The 21,985-nt window shown below is 36.8% G+C and overlaps 1 protein-coding gene across 6 annotated transcripts in view; it reads right to left on the bottom strand.

Moving 5' to 3' along the window:
- Nucleotides 1-21,985, bottom strand: part of SORBS2 (sorbin and SH3 domain containing 2) — a 145,230-nt gene that overhangs the window by 110,806 nt on the left and 12,439 nt on the right. For all 6 annotated transcript variants that reach the window (XM_071432228.1, XM_071432238.1, XM_071432236.1 and 3 more), the window contains exon 2: nt 15,433-15,560. The gene's annotated coding sequence lies outside the window, so the exon portion shown is untranslated. The remainder of the gene's footprint in view (nt 1-15,432; nt 15,561-21,985) is intronic.

Raw genomic sequence — 21,985 nt, forward strand, 5'->3', positions numbered from 1 at the left:
GTCATTCTTCCTTCTGAAATCCAGTAACATAGGTAAAGCTTTTGCATCCACCTAGAGGTCATACAGCTGATAAATAAGTCCAGACCACTGCTACTTAATTTCCTCCATTCAGCTTATACATACCATCTTGTGCATTTACACTTAGTTTTACCTGTTTGTCTCTACTAAAGACAAAATACAGCACTGTAGCTTCAAAATGAGACAACTCTGAACCTGAATCATAAAGAAGGTCCTTAGAAAACATTCAAAGTTGCACCTTTAAGCTACAGAATTAAGTTTTTTATTCTCAATAGTGACTGATTCCCAGTAAATAAAGAAGAAATACATCTCATGGACAGGCCCAGAATTTAGCCAAAAGGCTGTAATGCAAAAGGCCTAGGCCATAATTCATATTCTGTTTTCTTACCTGGGTTCTTGTTTGTTACATTATCACAGAATAGTAGACTCAGACACTAAAAATGCATTGCACAAACTCTTCATGGGTTTCTCATCATGTCACTTACCAAATTCTGCATACTTGCATTTGCTACAAGTGAAAAATGACACCTAAGAATGTATGAGGAGATATAATACCTTTAGGAACCTTAACCTATCAATTTAACAAGTGAGGCTTCAAAATAAATTTTCATTCAGATATCTAAGAATGATGGAAAAATCATATATATGTAAATAAAGCTGCTGCTCTACAGAAAAACAACTCCCTATAGAAAAGATCTCTGTGCAGATTTATTCAATCATGCATGCCTCATGTGTTACTACTACAGCAAATTACCCAAAAACAATTTCTCTGTTACTGAATAGACTCAATTCATCTACCAGTGCTTAACAAATATTTGATCCTAATTAAACTTAATGATTTTCTCTGCTTCTGAGATGGTGCTGCAGATCAACTCTTTTAGAACAATACTTGATTTAAAAGCAAAATTCTGACAACCTGGTGTGAATTCTGTTCAAAGATGAGTTAACATGGAAAAACTGTGTCTTCTCTACCAAGAGATTCTAAAAGTGGAAAGTTGATTATTCAAACTATGTTGCTTCTCAGATAACTAAATTAGATACATTCCTGTCACCAAAAACTGCTGATAATGAAAAGCCACTCAGGACTCCAAAACCATTGGAAATCTATTAATACATAAAATAAATAGTCAACATACCCTACACTTGATTACACATTTACAACTGAAGAGATAGCTTGTTATTTTAACGTGTTTTGCCAGTTTGTTTCCTTTAAATAAGGAAGAAAAGTTAGAGTCTGCATGTTTATTTTTGTGTTCACTTGAAATTTCAGTGTTCTGCTCTATCAGGGTATTAGGGAAGTCATCTTTTGAAAGATTTCTACCACTGCATAAAAAACATTATGAATTTTCTTTAAAACTAGCACATTCAGCAACTTTTTTTGTTTGTTTTTTAAATTAAAAACCTTGTTCCAACTTTGTCAAAATTCACCTGTTATCCCTTAGGAAGACAAAGCTCATTTAGCCAAGCCATGCACACAGGATTTAGGGTGGCCAGCACTGATTCTAGAGACAGCAGTGGGGAAGAGAATTCCAAGGTCTTTCTTCTGTCAAAAGAAATATTAAGTTTTGAACATCTCCCATGGATGGCACTGGTGCCCTGAAGTGAAATATATTCCAAATAAAGTATTCTGTCATGTACAAAGCTAATTTCACAGTAATTCCTTTGTTGTCATTTTACACCTCACACTCAGGTTAAGAACTTCTCATTTTAAACAGCTACTGTTACCTCCCTCACTTAGGAGTACTCATAATTTTTCAGAGTGCAGAATGGAATTGTCTGTGCATAGCTTATTTACTAGTTATCAGAAAAAGCAGAACTGCCACCTTATTTGGCACTAACTGGTGGCCTCAGCACAGAAAGGATTTTCGTGCTTGCCTAGACAAAAAGTCTCCCCTGAGACGTGCTCCGTAGTTGTGTCATGCCAAGGGAAACTGAGCATGTGCTTCTGTGAATTCTGGTGTTGCCCAAGAAAACTTTTATTTTTGGGGACTCAGTCTCTTCCAAGAATGTCTATTTCACAGGTTTTCCTCCAGCCATGCAAGGAAGAATAGCAGAGGCAAACATTCCTCCCTCAAGCTGAGCCTATAAATGAAAATTAGAATTGAAATCACTTATGTAAAGTAATACTGGCAGGAGTGGGTGCTCAGAACTAGTTTAAACTAAACATTCTAAATTGTTTCATCAGACACCTGCAGGAATCCTAATTTATTTTAATGCATGCAATTTAGCAGTTGCAGAAACACTACATTTCAGCAGTATTGACAGGATCAGCTATTTAGGCCAAGGCAGTTAAAAACTTCAAAATAGAAATTTATAAGGAATTAAAATGAAATACTCTATCCTCTACCTGGAGCTAACCTACTTTTTAATTTGGGGACAACTAGAATGTCTTTTCAAGCTTTGGGTGGATATTTCAAATTTAGGCAAAGTAGAAATTTTTAGGAGATACAGAAGTGAGACTTCATGACACACAAACACTTGTGCATAAAGTGAGAAGAGATGGTAAGAGAGACTAAAGGCCAGAATCACTGCATTTACTTAAAGTTGAATAATTTCTTTTGGAAGTCCTATTTACATGAGCAAAGCATATGAGTACTTTCAAGGAGTGATTAAACCTATTCCAGATCAAATTTCCTTCTGACTAAGCTGCTGTTGACTCCATATGGAATCCCAATTCTGGCACATTAGTGAAGGGCCTAAAGTTCAGTGGGTCCAACCCAAGTCTTGTGGAAATACTGAATTTCAGATGTATTATTTTTAAAATGTTACTTCACAGGACTCTCAATCCCTTTCTAAGGAGCATCTTTGCTCATTGTAATGGTTTGAGGTACAGGTTTAGTGCTTTTGAAGCTCTGCTGTACATCTGCCCCAAGCCCGAATGCATATTATCATTATGACCTGACTTGAAGAGTTTACATTTCTTTGAAGTGCTAATGCAACAGGTTTCAAGTTTCTACATCACTTGAGTACTGCCAGGTTTCCAGCAGAATTTGAAGTCTTCACCTTAGTTCTCTCCAGGAACACCTGTACCTTTCTAAGTGAGAGTAAAAAATATTTAATGGTACCATCTACGTCACTATTTCATTTTCCTAGACAGACTGGTTTTTTATAACAATCTAAACAAGTGCATGGTTGGTTTTGCTGATAATCTTCTGACAGAAATGCTGGACATGGATAAATGTTAGGCTAGCTTCCATAGCATAGGAGAATCCAGATGCATTTGCCTCCTTGTGCACTGGGAATAAGCTTGTTTTGTGCCTAAGCAGCTCGACTGCAACAGGAGTACACACATAAGATGTAGCTTTCAGAATTGTGAATTCTGTTAACAAGAGCTCAACAACAACATAACCACCTAAATTCATACAGGAAGGTATTTTGCTAATAAATGGAAACAATCTGAAAATGTACTCTCTAATTAAAAGAAATTCATAAGGTAGAAGCTATTACAACATCAGTAGTGCTGCTGTTGACGCATGAAATGAGGTACTGAAATTAAAAAAGTAATGACTAATTATTTCTACTTACAAAACCAATATGAAGAAGGGAGGTATGTAATTAATTTTTAGCCTTTAGAACACAGGAACTATCAAAAGATTAAACTAATTTTGTGAGACTTCTTTTAAGACAATGGCTGAGACCATCTCTTGGACAATAATCTAAGTGTTTAGAGGCCAAAACACATAAAAAAGAGGTCTTGCCCCTAGTATATTCACAACATGTCTATACAACAGAGTTCCAATTTTTCTTTTTTTTCCCAAAAGTGAAAATTAAAGCTAGTTTTCACTACACAAAAACCCCTCCAAAACTAGTAATGTGCAGATTGCACAGTGAAATCCCTAATCTATTCCCTCTTGCCAGATACAGCTGAGATCCTGATGGGATACAGATAAATCATCATGGATACTGCTCTATGGAGAATTCAAGGAACAAGCTAGAACAACAGTGGAGGAATTCTCTTTCCTTAGAATCCTTATGATCACAGAACCACTATGTTTGGAAAAGACCTCTGAGATTGTTGAGCCCAACCGTTAACCTCGTGCCACTGTGCTCATCACTAAACCATGACTGCAAGGGACACATCGACACATTTTCTGATTACTTCCAGGGATGGTGATTCTAACACTTCCCTGGGCAGCCTGTTCCAATGCCTGCCCACTCTTTCTGTAAAGAATTTTTTTCTAATGACCAATCTTTAGTACTGCATTAAATATTATCAACAGTGCCATCATCTTAGGTCTTTCACCTGCTTGCAGGACCTGACAGATTTCCTACTTATTGCATCCCAAGTTTCTGTACTCTCCAGGATTTAAGGCTGCAGCAACTATGATAGATATCAATAAGCAAATTCCATATGCAAAGTACAAGTTTTAGAAGTTCTGATTACCAGGATCTGACATTAAAGATGATGTGTGAAGTCAATATTTGAAGATACTTTAATGTTTAATGAACAAGGCAAAGTACAGTAAAACTTGAGATGCACCCAATATAAGGGGTTATGAAAATTCCATATAAGCTATGAATATTTTATATTCTGGGAACACTCTTGATTTTTAAAATTCCAGTGCAAAATTATCAAACCAGTAATTTGCATCTGTTTGTTCTCCAGTTTTTGCTGTATAGTAAAATTTAATTTGGGATTTGAAGTGCACTACTATCTCTGTGGTTTTAAGCTCGTATTTAACTGATTCTGCTTTTTAGGGTAGAAGGCATGGGGATGAATTTTTTTTAAAGAAAGTAATGGCTAACCTTATGTCATGTTAGTGAGCTATTCCTCAAGAAACTATACAGCTAAAGACCGTTTTTGCATAAGTATTTTAGGATTTTATCCAAAATCCAGCTAAAATCTTGTTGTTAAGGAGGAGCATAAGAAAGTCACATTTATGATTAAACAGAAGCCTTTTAAATAACTTATTATATATGGGAGTATATGGTTGCCTAGACAGAAGCAGAGATGGATACTTATCTCTGCTCAGGGGACTGGGAGAGCTGACAATCATCTGCTACCTGCTGTGATGAACATCCCATTGCTTACCACATGCCTACTCATTTTCCAAGTGCACTGATGTAAGATGACTGTCTAGACCAGGTTTTCTTCCATCATATTAGTTCGCTCCGAGTTCACCTGAGCAGCTAAAAAAATGCACTTCATATTAAATAAAATCACTTTAATCACCCTTAATTTACAATTAGAGAATTAAAAACAGGGCACCTCAAGAGTATGGGAAGATATGATTTATTTAAGAGATTTCTCTACTTCAGTGTGCTTTTATTGGCTTTATGTAATCCTTTACCTCATGACTGCTTGGGTGCTGCTTGTACTGAGACAGAGAAAAAAAATGGTGTGTGTGGGCCATGCAGTGGTATGAAGGTAAAGTAAATCAGCCTAACTTTTAGTGATGACAGCTTATTTCTCCATATTTCATCCCTGTCTATTGAAGGATACCAACCAAGCTTTCTTCAGAAGGCAATGACAGGCAAATATCTGAACCTGCCTGGGCCTTTGACAACACTGATCTGTCACACGTTAAAGCAGTCACAGGGAATGGCCCAGGAAGGCTGAGTTATCATTTGTTAATACCACCCTTATCTTCTGCTCTAAAAGTTAATGGTATGACTTGTTTAAAAATACTATTGGAATCTATTGGAAACCCAGAAAGCAGATTATGTAAAACTGTACATCTCAGAGGAATCTTAAAATAAACACTCATGTCTACTCAATGTTATATTCAAAGGTAAGACTACTGGTCTGGAACTACTAGGGTATATTACATTTGAAGGCTGTGTACCAACCAGTCATTTTTCTCCATTTCCTACAAAGGCTACCAAAGACAAGTTACACAGTTCTAAAGTTGGTTCAGCTCAGTCTGGGATCCTGCCTTCACCATGAAAGGTGCATCTCCTTTCCCTGTCATTTCTGCTTTCCCTGAGTAAGGTCCACTGATCACTTGACATGAGATAAATGAGAACTAATCCTGCAACTAGGATCAAAAATAATGCCTGGTTTTGCATACACATTTTCAGTTAGGTAGGTTATATTGATTTAAACATTATTTTGAAAATGTGAGCATAGTCGGCCTGCAGTTCATAAGGAATTCATGTGCAAGGTGCTTCAGACTAACAGTTCACTGCCTAATGTCCTTAACTGGTCCACTGAAAACAAGCAACTAGTCAGACAAGCTTATCTGAGACCTGGTATCAGCTGCAAAACTAGCACCTCTGTCTAGGCCAGAAGAGTTAGCACACTAAGGAAGCTAAGGAATGACAACTGATTAACCACATTAGCTGCATTACATGGTGATCTAGCACTGAATAATTCTGAGTTTGTCTTAGTATTTCTACTTATACCATTTCCTGCCAGAACATTCTGTATTTTTTTAAATACTATAATGTTTTGCAACTTGTAGTTTCAAACAAACAGTAAAAAAAGATTTTGCTCTTAGCTATATAACCTTTATATAGCTATATAACCTTTGCTCTAGACACTAACATCAATAATATTCCTACTACTATACTATTTTGTAACAGCAAAAGGAGAAGATTAAGAAATGGCCACAAAGGTGAATGATGGTATTTAAATAAATTATGGCATTAGAAATAGGGACAAAATAAATTACCCATTCTCAGAAGAAAATGTCATTTCCAAAGAATGGTCTGTCCATTTGTAACAAACACTATGCTTTGTATCACAAGGGCAAAGCCCAAAAGAGTAACAACTGTTAAAATTATCTATTCAAAGTTAGTATTGATTTTAAATGTGCCATTGCTGCATTAAAGCTACTCCCAGTCTCTAAAATACAGTAACATAAAATATAATAACTTACCATATAAGAGACAATTTAAAAGGTAATTTGAAATTTACTTGCAGTGTTAGCAGTACAGTATGAGTTCATGTACACTGCCTGGTCTAAACAGAACTAATTCCTCACAAGGACTATTTTAATTCCCAGTATTAAGCATCTGTCAATGTGAAAGGGAATACTGCTGAAAAAAAAAAATTTGTAATAGAGGGCCAGGCAGAAAAGAGGGATGTTACACCTGCAAGAATTTACACTGACAAAATCTACTTTGCAACAGCATCTCTGTTCACCCAAGCTTTCCTGAAGCATGTGAAAAATTCCTTCAGATATAATATCTTGTCTACCACAAGGCTGAAATCCCCTTACTTTCAGAAAAGTAAATTCAGTCAAGACTGAAGCTGCCTTAGGGTTTATGTTCATATAGAGTTAAATGCCCATTTGACAATCGCTGAACTATTTGCAACATTAAAAAAAAATGAGACAACTTCCTGCTTCCTTCCTTTCCTTCAATTAGGCTTTCCTCACACATAGCAAACTTCACCCTTTACACGTACTGATGGATTTATAGGAATGGCTCTTGGTATTGCCATAAGGTGATGTGTGAGGATACACCTGCTTCCTGAGCACAGCAGCAGCTGCCACGCCGCAGCCACTGAGGGAGCTGCCCTTCCCTCACCTTTGCAGAGCAGCTTGTAGCATCCCAGGGTTCTCCAAAACACAGCCCTGGAAAGCCACTCTGAAGCTTTCAAGCTCACAGGCAGAAAACATCAGCAGAGAAAAACAGATGACTGTACCAAAGGTCTTAATGAACCCTTAGAATTTCTCCACCCTTTCAAGCATTGAAATTGTATCCTAGGAAGTAATGAACAGAATGTTTGACTCTAGCATGACCTTGGTCTACCACATTTTAAAAAAGCTAGCAGTAACTTTTCTGGTAAAATCCTTTATTAAAGCAGTATATTTTACTGGGTTCCAAGAAAACGTTTTACTGGAATCTTAGTAGGCAGGCACGAACAATAACCCTGTCCTCACTTGCAGCTGAATTGCAAAAAGCAATGTACTTGCAATCCAACAATTGAAATTGTCACTGAACATTCAGCAATAGTGCTGGGAGAATATGACAAAGTCATCACTAAACTCAGGACACTCCAGACTAGAAATTTTATAGATGTAGTTTGACCTATCACAGCCCCTCAGCATGATCACAGACTAACTATAGAAGTTCCAATATGCATCTCCAATGTAGATGAGAAAACACAAAATAGAGTTGAGTAAGAATATTTTAATAGTGAAAAAATTGCTCAAGTTCATAATTAGTTACAAAAACAATTTAGGAAAGTTTTTTAAAGTTTTATATTTCACCCTCATGACTGATTTTCTATTTCCTCTATTTCTTTAGCTAACCTATCTGTGGAATGATAAATATCATGCAAACAGCTGAGCCTTTACCACATGCACTCACAAAGTTATGCCTTGTTATGGCTCCAGCTAGTCAAGTTATTTTCAGCAAAGGTCATCAAGTTCTGAAATCCATTTGAAAGCAAGAAAAACAAAAAAATTAAGTTTTATATTTATCACAGCCATCAAGGCAGAATTATTCCAAAAAGACAAAATTTGATAAGCAGTGAATTAAGTTTTAAGGTAACACTTTAACAGATTAAGTCTTAAGACTGAATTAAGTGTTAAGGTAAGTCCACTACAGAGGGAAAATATTTTTGTTGTTGTTACAGCTTGTTATTCTTTTCTCTTTCCATCAATTCATATCCATAGCTAAGTCAATTATATAATTCAGAAATCAGATAATTCCCATTCAGGTCATTATGGTCCCAAATAAGCCTATTTTAAAAAGCCAAAGACATCTGGTTCAAAAGGAGGTCTTTTGTACCACAGATTTTGAAGTATGACACATCAACTTAATTCTTTATACTCTATCATTAACTGAGCATCTTCCAATTGAGTGCTAACCTAGTGTGAAGTTTTACCTAGTCACAATTAGTCAAACACCTTTCTTGCAAATATGCCCTTGAATTCTGAAATATAATTATGCCTCATATACTGCCTAGGAAAAAAAAAAAGTAAACCAACCAGTACTTATTCCACAAAAAAATGTTTGGAATGAAGTGCAAAACCAAAACCATCCTAGCGTCAATTGATAAATGTATCTTGGGCTGACCCTGTAGTGACAGAGAGCTAGAGCTGGGTAAATGTTTTGCTCATTCCAGACATAGAAGAAGGCAGGCCAGACTGGAACATGCAAGGTTTCATCTCAGAAGATACTGCTTTGCCAGCAGAGAGCTGCCTGTGTCAAATGGACTAACGCATTTCACTGACTTCACATAGACAAATTTCTGTGACTGAAAGCCATGTGTGAATACACCCTGCACAGAAGATAGTCACAGTGACATTTACTGATGCCAGTGTGACAGGCAATGACACTTTGCCAATAAAATGGAGTAGCTGTCAGAGAAGTGACTGAAAGCCCAAGGTTTGACATGTCACAGCTCATGTCAGTAGCACAGCTGTATCTGAAGGCCAAACCAACTACCACTGTCTTAACTCAGTGGTCTTACACCGAACTTTGAGGTTTTTTTCTTTATTTCACTTGCCCACAGCAGGACAGTGATTTGCATGGTTACACTAGCAATCTTGGCATGGAGTTTTAGCATGGACGGGTAGACAGAGCTTGTAGCAGTGAACAGACAAGTATTCTGCAAGTGCAGAGCTGTCTGTGACAGTTCAAAGGCTCAGACACATACGCAAATCTTTTAAAACCTTAAGAATATGAACAACCTTTGTCCAGGCCACTCTGCTTTGTCAGATAATTGACAGACAAGTTAGTAAACTCAATTAAAAAACATGTTGTAATAAGTAGTTCAAGCAGCTGACTCAAAAGTCTTTCAAACTTACTCTGTTGTGTTTGCTGGCCTATAAACAACTTCCTCAAAGGAGCCCAGATTTCAACTGGAAGCAGCTCTCCAGCTCTAAACTAACATTCTGGTCAAGCACTTAAATATTACTGCTAAGAGTAGAACAGACTGCAAGTATTAGAACATTACTGTCACACTATTACTTTTCACTCTACCTGTTCCCAAAGAATATAAAGACCTGAAAATTTAACAAAAGCATCTCCTTACCTATGTCATATAATGGTATTTTCAATCTGAAGTAAGCTGAATGGTTTTGTTCAAATTCTGATTAGAAGTCAGCACTCTGTTGATTTCAGCCGTTCTACCCATTCCTTATTAATAATATATGTATTTTAATACTTATAAAAAAAATGTAACTTTTCTTCATGGATCATTTGGTTTTACAACCAAACACTTGGCACACCTCACTGCAGAAATCTAAGCACTCTAAATCATTTGGATGAGACTTCCTAGACTCCAGGAAGACAGATCAACACCATGCTGACCTGCCGCCTGTCACTTAAGTGTTCTTCTAGAAAATCACCATGCAGTCAGCTGCTACAAAGCAAGAAACTGTACAATTATTTCCAAGCCACTGGATTTATGCTTATCTATTTACATAAAAGAGGGAAATCCAGATAGGGGTGGAGAGGTCAGTGTATAGCAACCTTTGCACCAGCATACACAAACTACAGAGGACCTAAAGGTCAAAATAATTCAGACAGCCCATTTGCAATACATCTTTATGCCTTTTAGGATTCAGATGTTTGCTTAGTTATGCTTTTCAGCCTTTTAATTCCAAAGATTTGGGGTTTGTTGGGGTTTTATTAATTTGGTTAGTCTTTGGATTTGTTTTTAAAAATGGTATTTGATAACAGTGCTTTTCAGAAGTTTGGCCCTCAAGTCAAAACTGAATTTCAGTTCAAACAGTAGATTAAACTGTACATCTGCTCAATTTTAATAAAGAATCTTTCCTTTAATGCAAAGCCATTACTCCAAAATGTTTTGTGTGAACATATTATTGAGGTATCAGGAAGAAGTGGTGATACAGCTTTTAACATCCAGCTGTTGCATTGCAGGGAGGCTTTTAGGAGCCTGCCTGCAGATGAAGTCAAGACACACTTTAGGGAAGATTGTTCAGAAACTTTCAACACTAGCTTAATTCTGCTTACAGAAGTTTCAGATAATTTTAAAACACTGTTTCTGTCACAGTAAAAAGCAGAATCTTTCAGTACATTAGAATGTCCACAGACTTTAAGCTATAACATCTAAATTTCTAGTTTAAAGCACACATATTTCATATCCTTGCTTTTAACCAAGTCTTACATGGGTTTTATTCTCACTTTTAAACTATTACTTTGGGCCTGTGCTGTAACATTCCTAAAATCAGCCATCAGGTTCCCTTTTCAGCACTGGAAAGCTCTGTGCAGGACCCAGAAGGGAAGTAGGAACCAAAAGGTGATTTTACACATTTAAAGATCCAACAGACCTCTAAGAGCAAGTTCCAAGTGCCTTTATTTGACTAACCATCCCTGTGGAAAGATTAACTAGCTAAATCTATATATTGAAGGCTGTGAAAACTCTTGAAAAATTCCATCCACTGGTCAGAACTTGACTGTTCTGAAAGACTAAATCTTATCAAGACAGACAACTCGTTCTCCAGATCAACTGTCCCTTTACATGAGCAACACAGCTTACCTTCCCATTGGTACCTCCTCTGCTTCCTTCCCTCCCAGGAATTAAATAAGACACTAGGACATTGTTAGATACATAAACTGTTTATATCTGTGGATCTTATTTCAACCTCTTTTGACTTCAGAAAAGAAATCTACTGCTTTCCAGGAGGCCCAGAGGCCTCACAGAGATTCAGGGTCACACATACAGCTCTGCTGCACTCAGCTGCACCTCATGCCTTAGCTCACTAGATCCATCCAGATAAATCACACAAGTGAGTGAATCCTATGCAGGTGCCTCAAGGAGCAGTTTCAAAGTCAAGAGGCTCCTCACATGGCAACTTGGTGCTTGGACTTTCAGCTTCAAAAGGCTGGAGCTGATACTGCCTTTTTCACCTGTTCTTTTTGCACAGACTAAAAGTCTCCTTTGCACCAGGACAGTTCCTTTCTAAATGAATTTGTACTAAATGAGTGTTACAGGGAACCTTTCTGGGAAACAAGTCATTAGCAGTCTCAAGTGTGGAAGGAGCTGGGGTGCCCAAGTCATGTCCAGCACTAAAGATGACACAGGATCAAACATTCTAACAGCATTAAACATTTAGGGACATATATCACTAAGGAATTATACCAATTCTTGAGACACTAATATTATGGAGACAAATGCAGTCTTACAAGTATAAACAGATAATGCCTTATGTGAGCCACTTGAAAACAGATTAAAGCATACTTATTAGATTACTTAGGAAGAGAAAGTGCTTAAAAGCATGCTTTTCTCAATAAAGTACAACCACACAAGTGGAGGGATTTTGGACCAGATGACCTCACTGTGCTTCCTTCCAACCTTACCCATTCTGTGGTTCTGTGGCTAAAAAGGTGAATTCTCTGCCATGTATATGCAACTTTATTCCTAAACCAGTACTTTTCTAACTTATACAAAAATTAGAATCAAATGAAACTCAAGGCTTGGAGCAGAAGTGAAAATTATTCATTGTTTCATATGCAAAAGTACTTGCTTTTCACTTGCAACTATTATTTTTTTTTAAGATGGAAAATTAATACTTCTGAAGTTGCAGAACATGGAAAATGTTTATCTAAAAGACAGTGGTTTTCTTAAAAAAGTTAAGCAACCAAAAGCTTAGACATTATAGTTAAAATTACTAATTCTTACAGAAGATGCTGACTACTGTACTTGAATATTAATAAAGTGATTAATTTTACTCTCTTCCCCCAAACCACAGATTAATGATGATGAGCAGAGGCTACTGTGAGAAGCTGGGAATCCTGCCAGCTCCTGTTTCATTTGGATCAATCGAAAGGTTAAGCACAGCCAAAGCTCCAAAGCCAACAAAGAGGCATTGCAATTTTGCACTGCTGCAGACACGAGATAACCAGGATGCCATAAAAATTGCAGCCCTCTATAGCAGCTGGTTACATACAGAATCACATCACAAACTTTTTCCAGAGCTATGTGTTGCTATCTGAAAGTACCACATGGCCAGGTAGTCCAGTGCAGACACAGCTCATAGATGTCACATATGAATGTTCTCAGCATCTCCATTTTGGTATATCCCCAGTCTGCAGTTAATGTGAGGAAGAGATGACTGCACCATGGCCTTTTACTCAGATTCATTTACTTTATCACCAGTTCTCAATTTCAAGTTTTCAAAACACCTTTTTCTTCTCCAGCATTGTCATATATTAAATCCATGCACTTTCACCACATTACCATGCTCTGCTGTAATGCTTAGATCATAAATTAAAATCCCATACAGAACAGTTCCCATAAAGCTCCAATGCCATCAGAATGAACAGAAGACCACACCATAGAAGTAACATCATGACAGAGCAGCACATTAAGCTAAGGTCTTTCTCAGCACAAAGCTTTTAACAAGAAATCTAAGTTACCATTATCCTCTGTTTCTCAAGGTAACAGTTCAGTAATATGATATTTTGTTTGGATAACACTTATTTTGGCAAAAAGAAAATATTTTCTGAGACACTTTGATAAAATAATTCCATCATAAAATGCTGATAGATACAACTGCCTCCTACCCTTATATTCAAGCTCACAAAGACACTAAGGAGGGAACACAGTTGTGTAACCAAACTGCACTAACTGAGCCTTTTTTCTACATACACAAAAAGTTATAAACAGTGGTGTTAGGCCATCCCAGATTTAATGGGTTCCTTGGGACCATTAAATTAAGTAAAATGAAAAATTCAAATAAGAAAGTTGTTGGCTTTTTTTTCAGTGTATTTTGACATCCCTTTTGGGAAGTGAACAAAGACACATTGTCAAAAGCAGAAACGTGCACAAAATGTTACCATTTGTTCCCCATGAATGCTAAGGTATACTTATTCAAGGAAAGGAATTCCACTGCTCTCCTGAGATTTTCTCTCTTATGTTCAATTTTGTGCCAAGTTCACTCAGCTAAAGTTTGGGATGTGCTAGCGTGCCAGATACAAGTTCCTCTAAGTCAGCCCTGCTATTCACTCAAAAATTGCAAGCAAAATATACAGTAAATTCAAACTTACATGAATTAAGAAATTACCATTAACAGACCATCACTGGTCCTTACTTTGAACAGTTCAAGCAGTGTTTTTAATTGAAAATAATTGGTATATATTTTTTTGTCTATTATCCAGCATATTTATGTGTAATTTCTCCTCCAGCTATGTCTTTGGACATATTAAGCGATCACATATTTCTAAATTTCTCAAAGAGTAATTGCAGCATGGCCTCTGAGGTGTCTTAAGTTCCTTCAGAAGCTTCAGCTTTTTGAGAAGTAATTCTCAGGTGAAAAACTCCTTCAATATGAAAACCATCAATGTAAGACAACTAAGATATTTTTTATGGAATCTAGACATCCATTCCAGCTTTCCTCTTTTTATCCAAAAATAAGATGGAAAACTTCTTACTAAAACTTAAATTAATTAGAAAGCCTCCAAACAGTTTCTATGTAAGAATGTTGATCCGTTTTGTTTGGTTTTTTTCTATGAAAAGATAACTATCGCTTTACATTAAATATAACACTTATTTTAAATATGACATTCGGTTTTCAACATATTTTTGGAAATAAACTGATGCCAGGGCTATAGCAAAGCCTGCAAAATGAGCTGTGCAGAGCCAGGGCATGCAGTATGTAAGTACACAGTAACTGTGGCAAGCCAAAGCATTGCAGCATAAGTGATCAGATGGACTGGGTATATATAGGGTGCCATCTAATGCCAGCCAACTGCTTAGAAAAACCTCAGCACAGAGAAAAACATTTTCTGCTCTTCCAAGAATTTCTTCATTTTATTGCAATAAAGAATAAAAATAGAAGGTAGAGGACAAACTTACTTTTGTTTGGGTCAAACTCAGTTAATACTTCATAATCAAAGGAAAAAAAAATGTTTCAAGCTGTACAATCAAAACCCAGGGAAGCTATTATACATAAATACCTTTAATAGAACAGTTACAGAATTATATGATCAATTAAAGACTACTGATAAGTATGCTGACTGTCCCATGAAATAGGCACATCAAGAAAAATAAAGCATTGTACTTAATAACATCAATCTACTTTATCTAGAAGAGGTGAAACCAAAAATCAATGAAACATGAATGAATGTTGGGAAAGTTTATTTTTAAACTCTGACTTGACACTGAATATACTTTGCAACACACATTCTTACATTACTTTATGAAATGCAGAACATTCAAACAGGTAAATCCAGGAGAGAATAATCACCACTTTTGCTTTAAAACATTTAATGCCTTCATTATAGCAAAATTAGAACAAAGCACTAGATAAATGATTAAACCACATGTATACCAAAGTGCCATACAGAATAGATACTAATAGATACTATTCTGAAGTTTGTAAAAGCAGCTCAGAAATGCCTTTGGAGCTTGATCTTTGTACTTCATATACAGAATGCACCAGTACCACCAGGAAGCCAAAGCTGGTTTTCTCTGAACACTAATTAGAAACTCAGAAATGCAAGTCATAAGGGTGGGAAAAAAGACAAATCCTTAAGAAAAGTATGACTTACCAGACAGACGAGTTTAGCTCTGTCTCAAATGCAGCAGAAGAAAGAAATTTCTGTGTATGTAGACCTTGTTTATTTAGCCCTTTATGAAGGTTTCTCTCAAGAAATTAACTTAACTCACGTGCAAGAGTCTGCAAAAGAGAAAGAGAAAGAGTCTAAGCTGCTGGCTTTTTTCCCCCTAAGAACATTTGAGCTATTTTCAGCAGTAATGGGCTTGCCTACTATCGAAATGAAAATGTACTACAGCACAAGCAGCCTCCCAACCCAAGCTAAAAAAATCAGGAAATCCATAGCAAAAAAAACTTTGTTCATTGTCCAATTTCTTATTTAAAGAAACAGAAGGAGCGGGGAACAACCACTGTTGATGAAAAAAACCAAACCAAGCTACTGTTAAAAGGAGATCAGGGACCTTGAAGATTATAACTTTTAGCTTGGACAGTGAACCACCATGGATATTTTTCAATGTGAAGAACACCTTTTGAGTTTGGTTATCTCTGAAGATATTTGGCCTTCTCTACACAGCATTTCATCTGAGATGGGAGTAATTCTATTTGCATTAAAGTCCATCATATCTGACTGGTAAACACATCCAAGGACAGGACAAATCAGTATACCAAGATTGAAGGCAGTAGTTTGTTTCTAGTCTGCATCTCAAGTTTCCAGTTTCAGCAACAGTACTATTCTGGAAGCCTAGTGACCTGAAGCTGCTGGAATTCCATATTTTTTGACCAGGGCATTCACTGACATGATAAATACCTTCCTGTCCTCCTCTGTCATGTTGCAAACCAACCAACTTTCCATCCCATAATGTAAAAATACTGGAAAACAGAAAGTATAAATACAAAGTAATGACTCTAAGAAAAGACCCTGAACAGCTTCACAGGTACATAAAAGCTAATTACTTTGAAGTTTAAGAAAACACTGATAAACTGAGTCAGTGAAAAATTATCACTGTTTAATTTTTTGCAGCCTCTTCTGGTAGAGGAGAAAGCTTCCATCATATCCCTCTCTATAACTTCCCTCTGTATATCTCAGCAATTCTTGGTTTTGTTTCCTCAGAAAAAGTTCTCAAACATCACCACACTGTTAGGTACTGCCACTGAAAAATTTTGTTACTTTTGTTCAGGGAAAAGTTATGAGACTTACAGTTACTTTCACAGCTCAAAACCTAGAACAGGCTGGTGTGGTAAGATTGCAAAATGTTTCAATATCTGCTACATTTCTAGTCACATCTACTTAAGCACAATGATTTGATAACATTTTAGAACACCTTAATTTCTGATTTATTCATGAACAGTAGCTGTTTGGAAGTTATATGCACACATGAAACAGGATGCCAGACACAAGCTATTTATTAAACTGTTAAATGAGTAAATCAATGCTCATTGTTATAAATAAACATGAAAAGCACATTTTCTCCTGAAGACCTGCATAAAAATCATTAGCTATAGAACACTTAAAACAATAACAGAAAAAGCTGCCAAATGTAAAAATATAGCACAAATTCCTTCTGTGTTAGCTCAAAAGCATCCTTTCCATTTGATCTCAGCTATTTTTAGTGTTGCAGCAGTTAAAAGAAACTACAACAAAATCCACAAACTCTAAATACCAACCTGTTAAATTAATCATTATTGCTACTTCATTCCTGATGTCTAGTTTAAGACCATAATTTTACCACAAAACTAGTCCAGCAAAGATAAAAAGCTCAGTTTAGATTTGAGATTCATGAACAAAGATATTCAAGGACTCCAATAGCTTAAATTTCAGATAATGTGTGAGTTATAGCCAGCTTGAGAGCTGTAATGCCAAGTGGAACAAGCAGTATAGTTTGTAAATAAATACAAGACCTGTATCTTGCAGACCACTAGTGTCAGATTCTACATTACCTTGCCATCCATAATGCTTTCATCTGGTGGCTACAAGCTAAATCAATAAATATCCACATGCTGAATACTAATGCTGCACAAGTACAAAACTAGAAGTATGTGTTAAAGTCATTATTGGCAGTATCAATTTACTACTGACACAATTTAATACACAACACTTGGCAGCTCAGCATTTCTTTTCAGAGGCACCTTCTCAGAAGACAGATTTACCTTAGCTGCCTCACCATCAGCAATTAACCTATCTTGGTACCTGGTTTCTTCACACACTCTCTGCAACTGTACTTGTGTAAATAAATGACAGTTTACATATTAGTATTTATAGCATTTACTAAACATGATATAAGCACTGTTTCAATATATACTAAGGTGCTTTAGCTACTGCATACAAATCAGATCATCTTTTATCCACAGGAAACATGAGATGTCAGAAATATCACATATATCATCTAGGTCTCAAAGATAAATGTACATGTATGTTTATTAGTAAAACAGACAAATATGTCACTACTACCAAGACTGTCACCTTATGCTTTTAAGGGACTGACAAAAATCTCTTTCATTTTATGGCTATTAGCCATACTAAAATTAACAATATAATTTCTTTAGTGACCCACTCCAGTGTGATTTAATCAATTTTTAGCAAAATTGATTAGAACTCAAACACGACCAAGAAGTGTACTGCTCTGCTGCTGCTGTAGGTACTTGGTGCAAGCCTCCAGGACCTCTGTAGCCAGACACTATAGGGCAGACACTACAGAAATTTCCATAAACCAGAGGAAACAATCTTGATTGGTAAGAGATCCAGAAGGTTGCTCAAAATACTGAAAGAAAATTTGCATACCTGTTTCACTGCACAGATTCACATAAAGGAAATCTTTATTTTTCTAAGCCTAGCCTTTCAAACACAGTTGAGTCACTGAAGTCACTGCTCACAGCTTCATATGGAAGGGCTGCATGAGAATAATCCTTTTGAGAAGTGTCCCTGTACATTTCAAGATATGCAGGTGAACACTGCACAGCCAGGTGTAATGACTCCTTTTCCTTGTATTATTCTATACATGAATCTATTAATATACTTTAAGATTGCTGGAATACCTTTGAGTAATACGACAGTATGTCTAAATGAATTGCATGTTACCTGCCTCAGGAAGAAGCCAGGAGTATGGATAGGATTTCTTTAATTTTTTTTTTTATTTCCAAATAAAATTTGAATTTCATTTGAACCATGACAGGTAACATAAAATGAATTTAATATTAGAGAATGGAAGTAAAATGGATGTAACTGTTTTCAGAAGTCTCCCTTGAGAGTGTTCATTCATAGAACTGATCATCTCAATTGCTGAAATGAGTATTTTTTAGAGTGCAGGAAAAAAAGAAATCTACAGAAGGAAAGCTATGGATCACATGCTTTGTCCTGGACTTCACCTAGCCTCAAAAGTGTTTTAGACATACAGGAACTTGAAGGATCTTACAAATAAGATTTATTTTTCAATGTCACGTGTGTTTTCAGTAGCCTCCACTGCTGAAAAGCAATGGAGCTATGAAGAAGGGTGGCCATGCTCCTGGACAGGATGGAATACCTTGCTACACATAGGTCATATACAACATTATTTGTGGTTAATCTTGCATAACGTAACATAAGTAAAAATGCACGAACATGTGTTAACTGAACGTAGTGCCAGGGATGCCTATACTCAAACAAGCATCAAAGCAGCTTCCTGAATTTGTCACAGAAGTGCTCTACAGATAATTCATACATTTGAAAGACAGGGATCAAGATAGCAAGTAGAAAGAATCACACTCTCACGTTATTAGCATGAACTGGTCTGCAAAATGGCACATGGTTCACAAAGCATTGGCTCTGCTGTTGCTCTGCAGAACAGCAGACCTGCATTCTCTTTAAGAGACCAAGTGTCTTTAGCTATATTGAGGTCTCATTTTTGACTTCAAATTTATGTTAGACTGAAACCCTAGCCATGTTTTGTAAGTCACTTTACAGTTATAATAAGCAGCTATGTTATAATTTTTAATATGTTTAATAACACCATTATATCACACAGAATCCACTAAAAATTATTATTATACCTTTAAACCAGCACCAAATAACTACATTAAAACATAAGGATACTCTCAAGTTTGAAGTGAAATCACAGGCATTTAACACCCTCCAACTATTGAAAGCACATTATCTAAATATTTAAATGCTCTTAGTCACCTGTTAGAACCAATTCCAATACTTTAGCCAGTTCCATATAACTGGGTGCAAACCATGTAACTGCTCTCATAATGATGTGAAAAATGACTACAGCCACTACAGCTATCATTCTGAAACTGGACCAACAGGATAATATGCCTGCCTACTTTGTTAGTAAAACTAACTTCCTCTGTTCCAAGAGCAAACAGTTAAAAATGAACAGGAAAATAAATATGAGAAGGCCTTTTCAGGAAACGGGGAACAGGAGCTTATTGTTAATCTCACTCTTAATATATATTGTTAGGCCATTGTTTCAAGAACTTGGTACAAAGTTCTTTGTCCTTCAGGTCTGTTTTCTGCTAGACTGTGCTTAACTCTTGTGTAAGACTGTAGTTGGTTTTTGGGAGGCTGCTGGGGGCATTACAGAGTGGAGTTTTCCTAAAGGCCTAAACCTCAGAAATGTAAACAAGCTAGGACTCTCAATCTGGGATTTACCAATGCAAGTAACAGGGTCTTTTGAGCCCAAACGAAAAGGGGCAGTTTCTAAAATACCCATTTTATATATATATATATACACCCAAATTTCTAAGCATCTGTATATCTTTTAACAGTTAGCTAAAATTTTCCTCCTGAACCAAGCAAGAAAAACCTTGCCTTAATGAAATGACTGTGGGGTGACCACTGTCCTGTGCAACCTTGTGTTTTATCAGTCTTAAATCTGAGGCACAAGTATGCAAATGTTCTCAGGTTTTTTCCACTCCTTAGCAAAACCATGGAAGATGATGTTATGCCACCACATTATTTTTAAAACCACTGTACTGATGGACATTAGAACATCTGCCACGGATATGGAAAACCTGGATTAAACTTCCAGAAGGATTTGCAGTCACATCTCCCACTTCCGTGACACAATCCCAAGCCTCATGCTATTGTCTGGTCTTTTGAGGACATTGGTCTTCTTTCACAGAGTAATCACATACTTCATGTGGCTCACAGAGCAAGAATTGTGAGTCATAAGCTTAAGAAAGGAAAAACTTATCTAGAAAAAGGAAAGTTTGAGCAACTGTTACTCTGAAATATTTACAGCTGAGCCATATACTCTGAAACATAAACACCTTCCCAAAGTTATCTATGGATAAAACTGTGCTCACTTCTCAAGGGAGAACTGCCACCACCAGGCTCTGGGGCCATGATCCTGTGTGCAGCTGGCACTCTCAAGCTGCTGCTCCATGTAAGGAAAAAAGAAATCCACAGAAGTAACACAAGTCCCAAATCCTTCCTTCCGCTTCACAAAGACTTACGTTACAGAGCACACACGGCCTAACACCATTCTGCTTTTTCTTAAACCACCAGATTATGGCCAGGCCAGCTTTACACCTCCACACTCTGTACTGAGCTTCTATTCCAATTACCAGGACTAAATCCACAAAGGAATTTAGGCTTCTCAATAATTAACACAATGGTTTTCTGCCAATTTGCTAAGCTGCCAGGCTAGTAATGAAAAAACAAGGGACCTATATGAAAAACAGTCCTTATTTTTATCAATTAAGTAATTTTAATGTTTTCTGCTACTCACAGCATAGAAGGTAGAAAACAGCTGAACTGCTGCAGCAGAAGCTTTCAGGCACTGAACCCTAGGGTGAGCATTTGCCACCTCAAATGAGTACAAAACCTCTCACTACAAGGCAAGCAACAGTGTAGAGAACCATCTTTCCATCAGTGGTCCTTTAGTCAGTTTATTCATTTTACTACTATGATCCACCAACTGAAAACACACCCTAATGAGATAGTTCTTCAGCATTTTAGAATACAAAGTAATACTACCAGAGTCTAGTATTTTTATGACATCTCTTTCTTTTTACCCCCATTAGCCAGATTTCAAAGGCAATATTTGGTTTTCAGCAACCCAACATTTGTATTTATGTTTCCTACCTCTAATGGCAGCATACAATATTGACATAATAGAAACAGCTGAAGTTAGACAAAGCTCACCAAGACACAATTGCTTTGGCAAACTCTTTGCTGCTCACAGTTTCACATACTCATGACAACTATCAGTCCTTCAGGCTGCAAAGAAGGTAGTTGCTTCAAGAGCCCAGGTACATGACACCAGCAGACTGAACCTACTTGCAGCTATACTGCCTCCACCTTTGTCCACCTTCATGTTGCTTATCAGCAAGAAAAGGTGCTGCCAAAATGCCTGAGCCTACCAAGCCCGTTCCTGCTCCCTACAAAACATCTCCTTTCTGCAGTATGATGTAGCACACAACAGGAAGCTCCTAAACCAGAAAACTGACCCCTTCCTGTTCAAATCTCTTTGTTCCTGAAGATCATAATTTCCCCAAAGATTGACAAATCCTCATACAGTAGCTTGGAGGGAAAGGAACTCCAGGAAAGGTTTCCAGGAAGTCATACAGCTCCCAAAAGCAAAGTTAAAGCACGAAACCAACACCTGCCAGTGGGAATGGCTCAGGAA

This window comes from Agelaius tricolor, unplaced genomic scaffold, assembly GCF_023055355.1.
Source record: "Agelaius tricolor isolate 1412-34295 unplaced genomic scaffold, bAgeTri1.0.p SCAF_8, whole genome shotgun sequence".
In the NCBI taxonomy this organism is placed as follows: Eukaryota; Metazoa; Chordata; class Aves; order Passeriformes; family Icteridae; genus Agelaius; species Agelaius tricolor.